Genomic DNA, 19638 nt, shown 5'->3' with positions numbered 1-19638 from the left:
CCCGTGGGCTGTAGTTTGAGGATACCTGCTTTAGACTCATAAAAGTTTAAATGACTTGCTTGATTCCCATATCAAATACATGGTCGAGCTAGAAATTGAACCCAGATCTATGTGACTATGAAGCTGACAATCATTCCTTATGCTATTCTTTCTCTAGGAATAGAACTCTATGTCCCATAAATGATTTTTGAATATTGAATTGCTGTTACTTTCCCCCATTTATGTTTTTGGGGAAAGAGGATTTTAGTCTCCGTGTGAGAAAAAATATATCCATGTTACTCATGGATATTAATTTTTCAATAATTATCAGCTGAAAAATTTTTCACTTATAAGTTGATCTCTGACAGAGTCATAGGATAAGATGACACCATGAAAATTCCCATGACTATTCATCCTAACAATGTGAAAACATAGTTACAATCGGAATCATCTGTGTAGGCAGTGAAACAGAACAACAATGGAACATGATTTTTAAAGAGAGGCATCTGAGTGGTTAGGCGCTTGGCTGCTGGCTGAAAGGTTGGTGTTTTGAACCCAGCGGCTGCTCCATGGGGGCATAACGATTCCAGGCTTGGAAAGGTTAGGGGACGGTTCGACCCCTTTCTACAGGGCCACTATGCAATGAAATCAACTGAATGGCAGTCGAGTCATTCTTTTGTCACTGGATAAAAAGCCAGGAATATATATATATATATATATATATATATATATATATATATATATATATATATATAACCTACATATGCGTGTGCTCACATTTTGTTATATGTAGAAGAAACAAGGTTCTCTTACAAAGAGGAAAACAATGAGAAAGAAGCCCTTGCCCTACCACTTTTAAAGAATGTTAGGGCTGCGACGCATAGCTATTAGTAATGAGTACTATCAGTAAAGAAAGCCAAACTCTTTTCTTTTCAAATGAACAATAATTTATGTACACAAGGTACTCATAGATTCCTAAATGCAATTTGGTTTTTGGAACTAACTGAGACCATATTACACCATTACATTCAGAGTGTGTTATCCGAAAGTCAGCCAACAAAGTGAAGCAGCACGGCAAAGCCAACGCATGTGTAGATGTCCTCTGCATTCACACTTCACCGAGCATCAAAACCCACCAATCTTTTCATCCTTTTTTTTACATTGTTCTGTATCCACATTCTCTGCATCTGATTGGATCCCTGGTGATTTTTTTTTCATTTTCCGTGTTACATTCTCCGCAGATATATATCATTGACTGCTGTTTTGGCCGTGGCATGTCATACTCCTGGGGGTCCACTGTTAAATGCCTACGAAGTCAAAGACAGTGCTCGTTCTGCAATGCCGAACAGCAGCCCCAAACCTTTTTTAATGAGTAAACATCGATAGTACCAGAAATGGCGACAGCTCCATAAACCCAAACCAAACTCATTGCCATCGAATCAATGCTGACTCATAGTAATGCTCCCATGGGTTTCTGAGCATCTGGTGGTTTCAAACTGCCAACCATGCAGATCACAGCCCAATGCATCACCACTACACCACCTGGGCTCCAGTAGAAAGGGTGTACATCTGGCATATAAAGAACATTGAAACCAAATTTTAACTCACTGCCATTGGGCTCTGACTCATAGCCACTTATATAATAGGGTTAACCAGGGCTAGACATCTTTCTGGAAGCAGACAGCCTCATCTTTCTCCTGTGGAGAGGCTGGTGAGTTTGAACCTTTCTGTTAGCAGACCAGCACTGGCCCTACAGTGCCACCAAGGTTGAGGCTGAAAATGAACTAAAGTAAGTTAACAGACCCATTATGGTCCCAGTGACAAATATTGAAGAGTGTAAGTGAGAAGGGAATCTGGAGGCAACCGAGGCCAATATGTATTAAAGATGTAGGCCTTCGTTTCATTTGAGACATGAGATTTATTTAAATCTAATTATCCACTTCTGACACAGTTGTTATGAGTCAGAATTAACCTGATGGCAGTGAGTGAATGAGTGAATGAGTAACTGGCACTAGAGAAATGAGGGGAGAGAGATACTTGCTCTGATTGAAAAGCCTAAATACGGGGGAAAGTGAAGAATTCATTGGTTTCTTATTCGCTATTTCAGCACGTTCCTTGTCGGGCTGCTGTCAGTTGAGCAGTTTGAAGCCCCAGGAGCAAAATGAGACTTTCTGCTCCTGTACTGATTTAGAGCTTCAGACGCCCACAGGGACTCTTCTACTCTGTCCTATGTGAGTTGAGATGGATTCCGTCACAGTGAGTGTTTGGTTCTCACATTCCGTACCATCTTTGTACGCCCTCTGGGAAGGCGAGAAGGTTGACATCTGACTGCCTTAGTCTCCTGGCTTGGTTCTGGCCCCTGACAGAGAAGACCCTTCCCCCACTTCTCAGATACAATGGAGCCTTTATTCTCCATCGAGATCCATCTCTGATGCGAAATGATTCTCAAACACCCTGATACATCTCACTCCTCCTACACTGCACTAGTTTCGTAAGGGGTTTAAAGCAGACAATGCGCAACTTTGTCTCCTTCATTTAAGGCCTAGAAACACGAAATCCAACCCCCCAAACCAGTTCACTGTCATGAAATTCATGACAATTCGTAATGACCCTAGGAGAGTGGGTAGAACTACCCTGGTGGACTTCCAAACCTGTAAATCTGTACGGAAGTGGGAAGCACTTTCCTCCCACTGAGCGGCTGGTGGTTTGGAACTGTGAACCTGTGCGATCACAGCCCAACTCTTAGCCACTATGCCAGCAGGCCTCCAAAGTCCTAGAAGAAGATGGGAGTTGGTCCTCCTTCTCACCTTTCCTCCCAGTACTGGGGGAGCCTAAAATAATAACAATCCTGACCATGTGAGTCAGATTAAATAAGGTTAGGGTGAGAATCAAGAACACATTATACACTTCCTGGTCATGGCAAGTTTGTCAGCATGGAACTGAGCTCCGTAGGATTTTCAGTGGCTGATCTTTCTGCTCTTGTCAAGCGGGCTTTAATTGAGAAGCCAGTCCCCCACTACCAGGCGGCTCAGAAATGCTTTTGGTGGCAGGGTGGGGGGGTCAGGGGTAGGCCATGCTTCCATCTTCTGAGAGGTCTTTTCTTACCAGGTGGAAAAGCGCCTTCCACTCTACTGATCAGAGGGCATAACCATCTTCAAACTGTAGATAAGGAAGCCAAGACCTGAGCTCTTCAATGCTCCTACGTACATACAGGGAAGCCAGTCGAGTTAGCTCGGTCTTCTGACTCCAAGTCCAGTGCTTTTTGTTTTCCCTTGTAGCACTGCACCTCAGCCCTGATACTCAACTTAGCATTCAAGGAGAAGCTGCCAAGGTCAAAGGTCAGGCCTATGAGCATGCTGTCACACACACACACACACACACACACACAGTGTGCCAGGCAGTGCTGAAGGCATGGTGGGGGTGGGGTAGCCAGTGGGGTGCACTGGATGCAGCCAGGTACAGTGAGCAGGGACAGGTGATAAGTCAGAAGTCCCAATCCCTTGGGCTGTGGCCTAGCCAGTAAGCATGTGGGTAATGTGGCCAGGCTGTGTTGGAGTGGAGAAGTAGGAGACTCTCTTGTCTGGCACGAGACTTGGTGGGAGAGCTATTTCAGGGGACAGGATGGGTAGGGTGGGTTCTGTCGCCTATGGTCTTTCGTCACACCTGCCTACTGGCTTCAGCAAGTAAGTGCTACGATGCTTGTCCGTTAGTCAGCGGCATGGCTTTGTCTGCCTTTCAAAATACAGAACATCCAGGCACCATCGACTGAAGCCCACCCACTGTGGGTGTTCCAGATCCAGACATGATCGAACCCCCACCCCTGCTCCCAGAGAGGCCCATGCCTCGTGTTTGAGAGAGAGAATTCCAATCCCTAGTGATTGGGGCTGCCCTCAGAGCCCGACTGAGGCTTGAGCTGGCGGTGGAAGGCATATGAAATTGCCCTGGACTCTTGGCAGGGCAACATATCTAGAAGGTTGCTTAGAGGAGGGGGTTCTGGAACAGAATTTGAAATGAGGAGTAGTCGTTCTCCAAGAAGAAGCAAATGGGGAGGACATTCTAGTGTAGGGGGCTGCTGATGATTTCAGCAGTCGGGCAATAAATAATGTAGGCTTTTCAGGCCATGGGATCTCTGTGCTGATTACTCAGACACCCTCCCCGCCGAAAGCAGCCCTAGGCAATATGCAAATGTATGCATATGGCTTAACCCTATAAGTTATGGTTACAATCCTTCCCGTGATCAGCCTGGATGATAAACCCCTCACAAGTGCGGCCAAGGAAGCCCAGGCAAGAGGGTGTCTTGGCACTGGTAGCAGAGAGCAGAGATGCATGTGTGTTTGGCTCACGGCCTGCATCACGAGAGCTGGACCGGGTCCTTGCACTCCGGACCAATTGTCACCTTCTGCACTTGTTCTTTCCACCCAATGTGAAACTTCTTTCCAAGGCCTTGGCTCTGCAGCTGCGGTGTGCCTGCCAGCCACACATATTCCTTCAAACTGCCTCTCCTAACACTGGCCTGCCTCTGAGCAGGTGCCCAGCCCACCAAGCATTAGGTTACCCTGGAAGTCAGTGAAAGGATCTTTGGTGGCATACTGGGTTAAGCATCTCCTTTGGCACAGAGCTGTGTGACCGTACCTGAGGGACGTTGGCCGGAAGGACACTGAAGAGATTGAGTGATGTTTATCCTGGGATAGAAAAGGCTCAGAGGGACATGATGATGAACTTTTCAAAAACTCTTCATTCATAGATTCAACCTACTTTTAGCCAATACCCATGCTCTGTTGAGTACTCCGAGGCGCTTTGTACTGGGGACACAGTGGTTAGTTAATTAGACAAATACCAGCCCTCATGAGGACTGACCTTGAAAACATTTTCTTATTTCCTCCTCAAATAACCACAGTCATTTATAAATGGGATTTGATCACCTGGTGGGCACTGTACATCTCCATTATTGAAATCAAAATGGAGACTTCTTATATAGGTTTTTCACCTTGACTTTTATGCACTCACTTTTAGGAACCGACATTCTAATAGAGAAGACAGACAGACAGACAGACAGACAAAGTGTGCCATGAAGGAAAAAGAAAGAAAGGAGAAAGCACCATAAAGGGATAGTGTCTAGGATGCTGGTTTAGGTAGGAGAGACTTCTCTTGAGATGATGAGACTTAATCTGAGATCTGACTACAGAGAGCAAGCCATCGGAACAACTGGGAAGAACATACCCTGGCAGGAGAGAGGTAGCTTGGGAAGTGGTGAGGGGCCAAACGCTACAGAGCCTTGTAAGCCCCAAAGGAGCCCTGGCGCTGCTGTAGGGTATGCATTGAACTGCTGACCTCAAGATCTGTAGTTCAGACCCACTGGCCATTCCTTGGGAGAAAGATGAGGCTATCTGACTCTATAACTGCGGACAGCCTTAGAAACCCTATATACAGTTGTTTGGAGTCAGACTTGCCTTCATGGCAGTAAGGTATAGACAACTTTGGTGGTGCAGTGGTTGAAGCATTCAAATAGGAATGGAAAGGCAGTAGTTTAGACCTGCCAACTACTCCATGGAAGGAAGATATGATCGTCTAATTGTGTAAAGCTTGACAACCTTGCAATGTCCATGGTGCAGTTGTCCTCTGTCTTCCCAGGTCGCCCTGAGTCTGGAAATCCACGCAGGGACTGGTTTGGGGTGGGTGCCTGGGAGCCTTGCTAAGGACTCCAGGATTTCTCACAAAACAAAAAGTGCTAGGAAGCTTCCCAAAAATTTTGTTTGATCAGGGAAGTGCTGTGACTGGGCTGTTTTGCTTGTTTGTATTAAAGGATTGATGTCTATTCTTTTGCACGTAACCTTGCAGGATGGAGTGGAGGCAGGTTACTGTACTTCCAGTGGAAGTAAAGGGTGGCTTGGAGAGGATGAAGGTGGTGAGACATGGTGATATTGCTCTGCAGGAGACAACTGACAATGTCCAGAGACATATTTGATTGTCACCACTTAGAAAGGGTACTGTTGGCATCTAGTGAGTTCAAGCCAAGAATGCTGAGAAACACCCCCCCACACACACACACACCACAAAGAATGTTCTAGCTCAGAATATCAGTCAGGTCAAGATGGAGGAGTCCTGCTGCAGAGATGGCGACTCGGCTGGCCCTGCTGATGGGTTGAGTGTGGATGTGACTGGAAGAGAGGAGTCAAGGCTGAGGCCTTGGATTGTGAGGTGAAGGTACAGAGTAAATAAGTACTGAGGATTGGCAGGCCTGCGAGGGGGTGGGGGGGCAGGGGAGTGTGGTTGGCATAGGAATCATTTTAAAAATGAATTGTGAGAAACCTGTTAAATATCAGGTGGTGTGGTGGTTAAGCATTGGGCTTTGATCACATGGTGGGCAGTTCAAACTTTCTCGCCCCACACCGCAGCTTGCAGGAAGAAAGATTGGGTTTTCTACTCTCATAAGCAGAGTCTTAGAAACACAGCGGGGATTGCTATGGGTCAGCATTGACTCGATGGCAATGAGTTGGTGATGTGGGGTAGGCATGGAGGCTGCATGTGTTTGCAGAGAACTCACATAAACTGTACAGTCACTTCTTGCACAAATGGTGGGAAGATGTTGATCTCAAGAAATCTGTGTGCTCCGTTCATCAGAGGGGAAGACAGGTTACTCATTCTGTGACAGGCTCTGTTGACACAGAGGAGAAGGTGGTGCCAGAAATCATAGTGGCATCAGAAGGGTAATATTGGAAGCCCACCAGGGAAGGAAAACCGACAGGAAGTGATTAGGTGCCGTTGCTCTCCGTGTCCCTTCCCACTAGCAAATGTTATGATGACACGAAGAGATACATCCTTGCTTGTCAGGAGAGTGCCATCTGAAATTATTAGTGAGTAAGGTTATAACTGTACATTTGTGGTTTAAAAAATGAGCAATACACTCGTCATTCCCCCTGCCTCCTCTGCCTTCATTAGTCATTTGTGTTTCCACAGTGGGTCTGCTTGTCGGTTGAAGCCTGGTTTCAGTGTGGAGTCAGTGACTATGTCTATTCATCAAGGACCCAGCTGGTTTACAGGAGCAAATTGTACCAGGCACTGTGATGCCAGTCTGCTTAGATACTGGTCCTATCTACTCAGCCTGTGACTAGGTGACCTTGGGTAAACAGCTTAACATCTTTTGAACTGTTTCATCATCTCTAACCACAAGAATGGTTGTGGAAGCTGCTGGGTGGATTCAATAAGTGGACTAAAGGTCATATAATCAACATGGTTAGAATCACGTTGAATAAGCCAGAAAGCCTTGGCTGCAACCCGGTTGGCTACTTACGAGGGGACTTCAAAAAGTCTGTGGACAAATGAAATAAAAATAATAATGGAATGTTTTTCTGGAACTCTTTGAAACCTCCATTATATTCATTTGGGCCCTTTGGCAAGTACCTGCATCTCTGTATTTCTATAAAACGAGGCTGATGTTAATGATGAAAATAGAGCGGTTTCTAGGAATAAGTAAATAAGATAACCCAAGAGATTACAAAACCAAACCAACCAACCTCACTGTCCTTGAGTCAATTCTGAATCACAGCAGCCCTACCGAACGGAGGAGAACTGCTTCTCTGGTGATCTGAGACTGCCAATCTGCCGAAGAGTAGAAAATGGCATCTTCGCCAACCACGGAGCATCTGGTGGTTGCCAACTGCCGACTCTGTGGTTAGTGGCCAATGTGTAACCCACGACACCACCAGGGCTCCAACTGTAAAGATTTCAGCCTCAAAAATCCTATGGAGGCCGTACTTCTGTCCCATGGGGTCCCGTGTCACCCACCATCAAAAACACCAATGATCTCCTTGGTTGTATTGGTTACAAACCATGCGATTCACCTCTTTTTATTAGGAAGGGTACTAGCTGCTAGTTTGACAGGTGATGCTCTCGGAGGGAGGTTTGGATCTGGGAAAAGGCCGGGAGGCGAGATGCTCCTCCAGGGAGTTGTGAGGGTAACGAGCAGGCCAGCAGCTCCTACAGTAGGAGATATGGTTAATGAAGATAGGGAGTGGAGGGCATGGGATGGCAAGGTTAGACATTTGGGTTCTGTTTTTGCTGCTCTTCAGGGCTGTAAATCTTTGAGCAAAGTCTGGTCATGCTGTTTCATGTCACTGTGACACGTCTTAAAGCTGAAGTGGATCTCAGACTTCCTTTCTGTCTGTCTCCTATGGCCCCTGGATTATCTCCATTGTCCCATATATGCACTTTTATCAAGCGGATCGCTTGCTGCTTGTCACAATTCTCTGTACCATGCGGAATAGAGTTAATTAAGAACTTTTTAACTCTCGATATTTTGGCTCTGAGAATGAGTGTTGGGAACTGAGCTGTGGATGAGAGGATGTTTACCAGCAAACCTGACCCCGCTCTCCCTACATGTGATAGCTATAGACATGTCTTCCATTGTTGGATGCCAGCCAATCAGTTCAGACTCAGAGACACGATGAACAACAGTGTCAGACTCTGTCCAGTCCTGTACCATCTTCACCATCGTTCCTATGTTTGAGCCCATTGCTGCAGCCACGGGCTCAATCAATCTCCTTGAGGACTTCTTTTTCTTTTTTCGCTGTCCCTCAACTTTATGAAGAAGCATGATGTTCTTTTCTCTAGGGACTGATCGTGCCTGACATCTGGTCCAATGTACTTGAGATAACATGTCCACACTCACTTCGTAAGGACATTCAGGATTTGCTTTGCCTAAGACACATTTGTTCGTTTTCTGCCAGGCCGCGGTGTTCTCAAGACTCTTTGTTAACACCATAATTCTAAGGCATGAGGTAATTGAAAATGCTGACTTGGATCAGGCAAACTTTAGATTCTCCTAAGTGACATCTTTGCTTCTGAACATAGTAAAGAGATCTTTTGCCCAGTGCACGGGGGCTTTTGGTTTCTTGAATTCTGCTTGTGTTAGTATTGATTATGGATACAAACAACACGAAATCTTTGCCATCGTCAATCTTTTCTGTTTCATTGTCTTAAGTCATACCCCACGTGGGGTATGTACATCGTCCTTGGTGGAGAACCATTGGGCCACGTGGAACCTATTAATCCTAAAACAACAACAACATAACAATGAAACAAAAAACATTTACATGAACTACTCCAGAGAGGAAACTGAACACAATGTTGGGCACCTCTTCAGTTCTCAATTGGTAGCAGATACTATTGTTACAAGTTTCTCTTCCCTCTAGCCCAGCTAACTGTCATCTAGTACTGTGGCCAATATTATTAATGTCCAAGTTGGTAGCATATCTCATCTTTCAAACTACAATGGCCTGCTTTGCTTTCTCATTAGCTTTCTCCAGGGAAGTCTGGCTCTCCAGAGTCAGGTGGTTGCCAAGACGGCAAAGGGAACATGGTTCCTCTGTACCAGTCGCTTCCTGCTGTATGTTCTTCAGTCTGGCCTCTCCTTTCATTCATAATCTTCCTGGTGTTTTTCTATTTTCTTTGTTAACTAGACCCAGTGAAAAATAGAATTTTCCCTTCCCTTTTCCCTGTCTTCACTAACGAGACGCAGCAGGATCTAACTTCCTAATCACTTCCAGGGTTAACCTTAGGCACCTTCCATTGGAGGACCATTAGAATCAGTAGGGTGTGATCAAAGGTAATGTAACCAAGACAAATTACTGAAGCCCAAATGAAGACTGAGCATGATAATGGGACAGGAGGTAAGTCAAAGGAAATAGAGGAAAGAGCTTGGAGAAAAGGGCATTTATAGAGGTCTAAATTAAGGCATGTACATATGCAAATATATTTATATAGGAGGATGGGGAAATAGATCTATGTGCATATATTTACAGGTTTAGTATTAAGGTAGCAGAAGGACATTTGGCCTCCACTCAAGTACTCCCTCAATGCAAGAATACTTTCTTCTATTAAATTGACATTCTATGATGCTCACCTTCTGGATCCAACACTGAACACAAAGCAGGTCAATAAGCAAATGTGGTAAAGAAAGCTGATGATGCCCAGGTAGCAAAAAATATAGTGTCTGAGGTCTTAAAGGCTTGAAGGTAAACAAGCAGCCATCTAGCTCAGAAGCAACAAAACCTATATGGAAGAAGCACACCAGCCTGTGCGATCACAAGGTGTTGTAAGGATCAGGTATCAGACATCATCAGAACAAAAAAATCATATCATTGTGAATGAAGGGGGCGGGGTGCAGAGTGGAGACCCAAAGCCCATTTTTAGGCCATAGGACATCCCCTTACAGAAGAGTCTCAGGGAGGAGATGAGCCAGTCAGAGTGCAATGTAGCAACGACGAAACATACAACCCTCCTGTAGTTCCTAAATGCTTCCTCCTCCCCCACTATCATGATCCCAATTCTACCTTACACATCTGGCTAGACCAGAGGATGTACACTGGTGCAGATAGGAACTGGAAACACAGGGAATCAAGGGCAGATGATCCCTTCAGGACCAATGGTGAGAGTGGCGATACTGGAAGGGTGAAGGGAGGGTGGGTTGGAAAGGGGCAACCAATTATAAGGATTTACATGTGACCTCCTCCCTGGGGGAATGGACAACAGAAAAGTGGATGAAGGGACACGTCGGACAGGGCAAATTATGACAAAATAATAATTTTTAAATTGTCAAGGGTTCATGAGGGAGGGGAAAATGAGGGGCAGATGCCAGGGCCTTAGGTGGATAGTAAATGTTTTGAGGATGATGAGGGCAATGAATGTACAAATGTGCTTTACACAATTGAATTATGTGTGGATTGTGATAAGTGTATGAGCCCCTAATAAAACGATTTAAAAAAATCAGTTCTCAGGTTTGCAAGGGAAAGCACCGCTGGTCTTTTTCATGTTCCCATTAGTTTTCTTTATTGTGCTTTGGGTGAAATGCTACCAAGCAAATTATTTGCCATTGAACAATTTCTATCCATTTGTTTTATGTCACTGATTGCAATTCCTCCAATGTAACAGCACTCTTCCCACTACCTCCATGGACTCTCCATTTCCATGTCTCCTTCTTGCTTGCCTCTTCCTATCTACTGTTTGGCTGAAAGTTGATCTCTGGGCAGATTCTTTTTCTAGATGTGAGAAAACACTCAATCATATTCATGGAAGAAGTTAAGTACTTTTGTAGGTAAATCTACACAAGAATTATTGCATCCTATCATATATTACTTACCCCAAACAAGTTGGTCTTTTGGGATAAATTAGAAATACTTGTTTCCAAAGTTTCTTGATCTAGGAGAAAAATAACCAAGGGAGGGGGGAGGGAATAAGCTAAGGATATGAATTCTCATGCCATCTTTATATTTAGGAACTTACACATTTTTAGAGGACAATTAGCAGTGAACACTCATCATTTCTTGTTAAGATTTTTAAGTAGCCCATACACAGAGTCTGGCTGCCTTTCTTCACATGCCATTAATATTTGAGTTGTTCTAGTAGGTGCTGTGAAAGTTACCACAGGGTCCACGTCCCTTTAGTTTCTAGCACATAGCCTGGCGTGTTCTAAGTACTTAGTAAACTTCTGCCGAGTTGCATTGGCTGACATTATCTTGACATTGGCATATTTATCAATTAAATTTAGGAATCCTCTTTTTAGGGAAAAGTGAGAATGACTTTGATTCATCCATATAGGGTACCCACTCTATATCAGACTAATATTTTCAAGCTACTTCCACCATTTGTTTGAGAAATACTTATTTATCTCTTATTGTGGGCTAGGCCAATGCTAGGAGATGGTGACCAAAACAGACTCAGCCTCTGTAATCGTGGACTTGATATTCTAGCTAGGCTAACCCAAAGTCAACAACCAAAACAAACTACAACACAAAGATATAAGTCCCCTAAATGGAAATTTTAAGACATACTATGAAAGGAGCTAAGAAACATTTGAGTTGAACTCTTGTATTCAGTGGCAGACAGCAAAGACTTCTCAGGAACAGGAATTTCCATATATTTCCCCTTACATAAAAGAAGCTTGGAGCAGCCATCTAGCCCAGAAGCAATAAAGCCCACACGGAAGCAGCACACCAACATGGGTGATCGTGAAGGGCAGAGGAGACCAGGTCTCAAACAACAAAGGCAGGAGGGGGTAGTGGGAATCACATCACCGTGAATGAGGGGGAGTGCGTGATGGGGACCCAATGCCCATCTGTAGACAGCCGGACATCCCTTCCAGAGGGGTAGTGGGGAGGAGATGAGTCACTCAGGGTTCATTGTAGTAACAATGAAACTCAAAACCTTCCTCTAGTTCCTGAACGCTTCCTCCCCTCCCAATTATCATGACCCCAATTCTACCTTGCGGACCTGGTTATACCAGAGGATGTATAGCAGGGCAGTAGGGATCTGGAAACACAGGGAATCTAGGACGGACGAACCCCTCAACACCAGCATTGGGAGTGGCAACACTAGGAGGGAAGGGGGTGTAGAAAGGGAGAACCGATCTCGGAGATCTGTGTGTAACCTCTCTGGGAGATGGGCAATGGGGAGGTGGGTGAGGGGAGATGCCGGACAGTGTAAGATAAGATATAATAATTATTTATAAACTATTAAGGGACCAGGGGGATAGCGGGGAGGGAGGGGGAGGGGGAAAAAAGGAAACCGAGCTGATTCCAGGAACCCAAGTGGAAGGCGAATTTTGAGAATGACGAGGGCAACGAATGTATAAGGGTGCTTTGCTCAATTGATGTATGTATGGATTGTGATAAGAGTTGTATGAGCCCCAATAAAAAGATTTATTAATTTAAAAAAAAGAAGAAGCCTGGAGCGGTCCAGTATAGATATGGCGGTTCCACGGTCATCAGTACATTAGCACCTTTCCCTCTAGGTTTAGAATGGGGCTCCCATTGTCATTCCAACATGCCGACTAATGTTCCATAGCCTTATAAACCAAAGCCCACCCATGGCCAAGTCCGAGCCACCACACAGGACCGTGGAGTACTGCTCCAGAGGGTTTCAGAGGCTGTCAATCTTGACATAATTTGGCTACCTCGTTTTTCTCCCATAGAGCTGCTGACTGGCTCGAGCTGCCAGCGTTTTCAGTTTAGTATTTGTTTGTTTTGTAGTGGTCAAATGCATAAAGCACTGCATTACCAGGGCCCCTTCATAGTCTCCTAGCCATGTACCTTCAAATTGTTCCGTTCTTGAGAAATACTGAATAAACTAGAAACTACCAGAAGAACGAGAACATCAATCCACGAAGCAATCAAACCAAAGTGCTCCTTAGAAGGGAGGGTGTCGGCCTTCGGCTCCCTGGCTGTATTTGAATTGCCTGGAAAGACCAGTCCGTATTAGAAGACATGTGACTAGTACTATAACTCCAAACTCGCCACCTTTGAGTCAATGCTGACTCTTAGCGACCCTCTCAGACAGCGTAAAAGCATCCCTGTGGGTTCAGCAAACTGTAACTGTTTCTGGGAGTGGCAAGTCTCATCTTTGTCCTGTGGAGGCTGTGCTGCTTACAAGCTGCTGGCTGTGCACTTGGCAATGCTGTGCATAACCACGATGCCACCGAGGCCGCTTCGGCTCGTACTTGCTTCATCAGTTAGTACTAACCAAAGAGCCCTGGTGGCATTGTGGTTACACGTAGGCAATATGAGTAGAACTCTCAATGACATGGATTGATTCAATAACCACAATCATGGTTTCAATTTTAATGATCGTGAAACTGGCGTAAGAGTGCCATCCCTTTTTGATGTTTTCCATAAGGTCGCCACGAGTGAGGCACCGACTCAATTAACAACAAACAACCACACGGTTATAGAATTTTGGTGCCTATAGGTTCAATACTGATTGCATCCAGGAACTCTAGAGGTAGATTTCAATGGAACAGATGAGGACAAAGAGATTGGAGTCTGAGGTTGGGTAAGGGCATGACTGGAGTCAGAGGTTGGGTAAGGACATTGAAGTCCAGAGTTAGGCATTAATTTCTCCAGGAAAGCTTTCTGCATGTCTTTCTCCTTCATGAGGGCAATGATGTCTTCGGTGGCAGGAACAGATGCTACCAAGTGCAGCAGCTCTGTTTGTTGGCCCAGGTTCTGGCCTTTAGTCACTGACCAATCAATGTTCAGTTGGAGACTAGCACTTGTAAGTTGAGTTCACCTAACTGGTGTTCCATTGTCAGTCAGAATTATAATCCATCCCAGACTGTTGAATTCCCATCTCAATTTCTTTTATATACAGCAAGAGAGTGTCTATATGTTAGAAACTTCATTAAAATGGAATTAAAAGATAATGGAATGTTCCCATGCATTTTGAAGCCCACACATATGAATGGAAGTAAAAAAAATATTGGTATAAATCCCATCCTATTGCTACCATGGTGACCCAGAAGAGCAGAACCACCCTTGTGGGTGGGTTTCTTAGGCTCATCTTTCTCCTGCAGAGCTGTTGGTGGCTTTGAACTACTGATCTGCAGTTAGCAGCCCAATGCCTAATTCTCCATATGCCACCAAAGCTCCTCTACAAATCATCCAGAAACCGTCATGAAACTAAAATATCAAACTGTAGTTTGTCAACATATCCTCCATCTGGGTCAAGATGCTTCAAAAGGCAGCAGTTTCATCTTTACAACTCTCCACACAAAAAGTTCTAGGGCATGCAATTTACGTCATGTCAAAATGACCACTTGGGTGCTCTGACGGGCCTCAAGTGGAATTCCTTTTTAGTGTTCTTTGACTTTTGAGTGGAATTCCTTTTTAGTGTTCTTTGACTTTTGAGAACAAAAAGGAATCTGACGAAGCAAGATCAGAGCTGTATGGTGGATAGGGTAAGATCTTCCAAGAACATTCTCCTCAGACAACCTGTACCCCCACCCCCCAAGAATGAGCAGGTGCCTTGCCTTGATGGACAAAAAGAAAAAAAATCCTAAATGCAACTGTCCTGGGCTTTTTCATCAGCAAATACAACTTTTAGTTTTGAAAATTTCTTAATTGTAAGTTCCCACAATTACCTTGTGTTTTGGGAGAAAATCCATCAGAGAGTCCCACCGCACAGTCACCATAACCTTATGAACTGACCACTCTGTCTTGGCTGAACCTGGCTTGGATTGGAACCTGTTTTGGAAAGCACCATAATAACAAGGGATGGTGGAGAGAGCTGGTCTGCCACCATCTACTGATCACGGACTCAGGTTTAAACACGTGCTGTTGGAATAAACTTGCGCATGTATGAATTGGAACCCTATTAGCAGTGCTTTTTGGACTTCTCCTCCTGCGTCGCTGTGTGTGTAGTTTATAGTTTTACCACTTTTTATTGTAAAACTTCATATAGGCCAACATTTTTCAATTCAAATTTTTTTCAGGTGTGCAATTTGGTGATATCAATTACAACACTCCACCCGCCATCTCTGCTAGTTCTCCTGTTACTGTAAACTGAAGCTTATGGCTGCCTAAGCAACACACTGTCCACAGTTGGCACCTGATTCATTCATTTGGGTTGACATCATTGGGTTTTCTGAAACAAAACCTGTCCCCACTTTTCTGCTTAATGGAGTATGTTAACTTCGAGGTAATACAAATCACACCCTCCAAGGCAAATCATTCCACACAAAAGGCATTCTTGGATTGCTCTGTGACCATGAATTATAGTTCATTCTCTTTCTTCAGCCAGCTTCCAGTTATCCAGGCCCTGAGGCCTTGGGAGGAGGCTGAGGCTCCTTGCTCTTCTCCCAGGAGCTTATGATTAAGTAAGTTGCTGATTTGCCATCCAGGGCATTCATTATTGAAATTAAGTGGGTGTTAAGAGAATGTGACATCGGCTTATCTTTGTCTAGAGAAGCAGCAAATTTGGTGCTGGCAGGGCTTTTAGTCATCACTGGTTCAGTCCCTTGGCTCTTCTGGGAGAGGAACTAGAGATGCCGTTCAGCAAACACCCTTGAACAAGGCTTGTCAGGCACTTAATGTCCCCTTCATATGTCTCGCACTCTAGTGGTCTTTTTCTCTGCCACTTAGTCAGTACCTGAAAGGGGGTCCCATCAAGTCTACACAACTCGGATTGGACTTTCACTGAGAAGCTGATTCATGAAAATCTTATCATGCATTTCAAATATTATGCCAAGTATAAACAAGACCAAGCAAAGGACCCAGCCCACTGTCAGTGCGTGCTCTCGGACTCACAGCAACCCTGTCGGAGCCCTATGGCTGTCATTGTTGCTAAAGCAGGCTGCTATCGTTTTCTTGCTTGGAGCAGCCAACTCCTAGGTTTGAACCACCAACGTTTCCAGTTTTGTAGACACCTTGTGAACCACTGCACCGCCCTACCCCACCCTCAAGCTGGTTTGTTATAATAATTTCTGCCTTTGAATAGTTCTCGGTAGCGTCCTTTCTATGCCTGTGTTAACTTCCACTGGTGCGGGATTTATGAAGAATCAGACATACTGTTCTTTGTTTTCCGTTCCGGGAAACAAAGATCAGTGTCCAGTGGCAGTGGGAGGGAGCCGAGATAGCAAAGGTTTTGAGGTCAGGCAGCCTGTGTTGGAATCCATGGTCTTCTGATTTTGTGAGCCCTCGTGGCTATTGGGGGACTGGAGAATTGTGAAGTTATTGCAGTTGCAGGATGCCAGAAGGGCTGGCGAACAAGGAGCTGGTGGCTTGCTCTGGAGGGCCACAAGGTGATGGAGTCCCACTGAATCTGGACTGTGAGTCTGAGGGTTTGGAGCAGTGTGGAAAGGTGTAGCCCCCCACGAGAATTGGCTCCATGGTAGCATTAGATGGGAATTTTGCCCTTTGACTTCTGTAATGCTTTACCTCGTTGCAAGTCACAACTTCATTTATTTATTTTTGGTCTAGGTCCTGGTAGAAATTCACTACGTAATAATTCTTTCATGAATTATGTATTCATTGCCCACTGTGGATGGGATTTTCCAGCCCTGGGGATTAGACTGGAATTTAGAAGAAGGGGAAGAGGAAAATGACTCCAATGAAGGAAAACGGCAATGGCAGTGGGGGCCATTTTGTCGGGTGCTCATTGTCTGCCAGACATTTTGGGGGGGGGGGTTGTACACATTGTCTAAGGGATTCCTCACAGCTGGCTTTTAGCATTGGTGCCATCATCGTCTCCCTTTATAGTGACGAAACTGAGGCCCAGAAAAGTTAAGGGATTTGCTGGGTATCACAACAGCTGGTAAGTAGTAGAGCATGGATTTGAACCCAGATCTGAGGGGGCCCCATTGAATTTGTTACTGTTAATGGGTACAGAGAGTCCCACTCCCCCCCCCCACCACTCCCCCTGACAAGAATATTCTGAAATGCAATTGTGGTGACAGTTGCTTAACTCTATAAATACAGAAAGTCATTTTTACTTAAAATGATTGAACTGATGGTTTGTGAATTTAGATGATGCCCATGGGGACCTTACTGTGTGCCACACGGTGCTCTGGGAACATTGCAAATAGTATTTAGTTTCAATACAGAGGCCTGTGAGTTGGGTGTACCCGTCTCCCTATTTTATGGATGTGGAAATAAAGAGTGTTCCTTGCATATTTTCTGAGCATTGCAGCCAGGATTCAATCCCAAGTTTGTCGGTCGGTACAGCTTGGGCTTTTTCTGTTTCCCCCAAATGGTCTGCAGAAAGCGATTTTTCTTTTTGATCTAGAAGTGTGGCTCTAGGTTTGGATTGCTCTTAAAACTCCGTAAGCATTTCTCCTACATAGTCATAGCCAAGTCTTCCCCATGAGGCTTCTGCGTCATTACCTACATGGATCACTTGTCCATGGAGGGGACAAGTAATGATCAATTTTAATAGGTCAGGGCAAAACTGGGCATTGAAATATGCTCCGTGGCCAAGGAATCCAGAACCGAAGAAAGGAAGAGACATCCGCTCTGCTCATTTTTGGAGTACAGCGGCCTTTCATTCTAAATGCACTGCTCATTTTTGGTGTTCTGGTTTGTGTCTCTTATGTAAACTTTTTCCGTTTATGAAAAGTAGCAGCATGCGGGATATTTTTTTGCTAGAAATAGATAGCATTCATAAACTGAAACAGTTTCATTGGGGAAATTTTCTATGGCACTGCAATAGAACTGTCTTGGCAGAAATACTAGAATCCTATAAAGTAGAGTTAATATTGATATACTTTAATCAAAAATTTCTGTTTAGAAGCAATAAAATCATTCTGTGCTATGCAGGCACAGTTCTATCCTTATCCTGCCGGCTGTAAGCATCTTTCATCCTTGGGGTATGACGCCATAACGACATACTCATCACTCCCTCCCACCCCCATACTGAAGGAGAACCCTGGAGAGTTGTAATGGAGTTAACGGCCCAACCTGGCCTCGCTGGGGCAGAGTCCTGTGCCTTCCAGGACTCTGTCATGCCTGATGACATGATCTTGGGGTTCATTCCCCATAGCAAAACTTTGCCAGACTCGGTGTGGTTGTTGGGCCCAGGAGAAGGTCTTTTCTCTTCTCGGTCACCTGACTGTATCCTGTACCTTCCTGACCCAGTCTGCTGTTCCCAGGAACCAGAGTACAGTCTCTCCTTCTTTGTTCCTTCTGTGCCCTTGGAAATCTTTGCCATCTGTAGGCAGCAAATGTTACTTTGGCTCTGTTAATTAGCTAGGTGTTTTAGAGCTGCTCATTAGGTACTTGCAAAGTTGTTGGGATGAGTGGACATATGGATCCTATGCTGGGCATCCAGAAGTGACACCTAGAACGGGACCAAGAAACTGGCCCACCCAAGGTGTCAACTGCTTTCACTGAGGAATCAGGTGGCCACTATTGAAATACTGGGCTTCTGGACACGCAGTGAATGATGCCATCCAGGGGTAAGTAGGCTCCTCCCACTGCCACCTGCCATCATCTTAAATCACCTGCCCAAACTCGTGACTGGACCCTGGACAGTTGCTGTGGGATACTCCGTGTCTCCAAATTTGTGCTGGCCCACAGAAAAAGCAAAGCTGAAGGCACAGGCAGGAGCTTGTTGCTTCACTATCACCTGCCAAATATGCAAATATGAACAATTTAAATATATTTACATTTATTACACATTTCTCATTCTATTCATCTAAATAAAACAAAACTTATGAATATGTTACGAAACAAGAGACATCATGCTTTGAAAAGTAGCCCACCAGCACAAATGATGGAAACTTTCAACGAGGTGTACTGACACAATAGGCACATTCAACACAAATAGACTCGTGACTACGAAGGTTTTTGCACTTGATCTTAGCCAAACGGCTGAGAAGCGATTGTGAAGATATTTAGTGATACACAAAGCTGCCACGAGTCAGACCTGACTTGATGACCACTAACAAGGAACCAATTTATTGCCTGTTACTTCCTTTGTTTTTTTTTGTTTTGTTTTAAAACCATTTTATTGGGGGCTTGTACAAATCTTTTTTTTTAAACAATTTATTAGGGGCTCATACAACTCTTATCACAGTCCATACATATACATACATCAATTGTATAAAGCACATCTGTACAATTCTTTTCCCTAATCATTTTTTTCTCCTCTTTTTGCTTTTTACATTTTATTAGGGACTCATACAACTCTTATCCCAATCCATACATATACATACATTAATTGTATATAGCACATCCGCACATTCCCTGCCCCAATCATTCTCAAAGCATTTGCTCTCCATTTAAGCCCTTTGCATCAGGTCCTCTTTTTTCCCCTCCCTCCCCGCTCCCCCCTCCCTCATGACCTGTTACTTCCTTTGTTATAAGTAGTGCTCTAACCCATTTGATCTTTATC

The 19638-nt window shown here is 44.6% G+C and overlaps 1 pseudogene; it reads right to left on the bottom strand.

Moving 5' to 3' along the window:
* Positions 1–1094: 1094 nt before the first annotated feature.
* LOC142433806 (DNA-directed RNA polymerases I, II, and III subunit RPABC4 pseudogene) lies at positions 1095–6621 on the bottom strand (annotated as a pseudogene).
* Between the last annotated feature and the right edge of the window lie 13017 nt (positions 6622–19638).

This window comes from Tenrec ecaudatus, chromosome X (assembly GCF_050624435.1).
Source record: "Tenrec ecaudatus isolate mTenEca1 chromosome X, mTenEca1.hap1, whole genome shotgun sequence".
NCBI lineage: Eukaryota > Metazoa > Chordata > Mammalia > Afrosoricida > Tenrecidae > Tenrec > Tenrec ecaudatus.
This window is presented reverse-complemented; position numbering and strand designations above follow the sequence as displayed.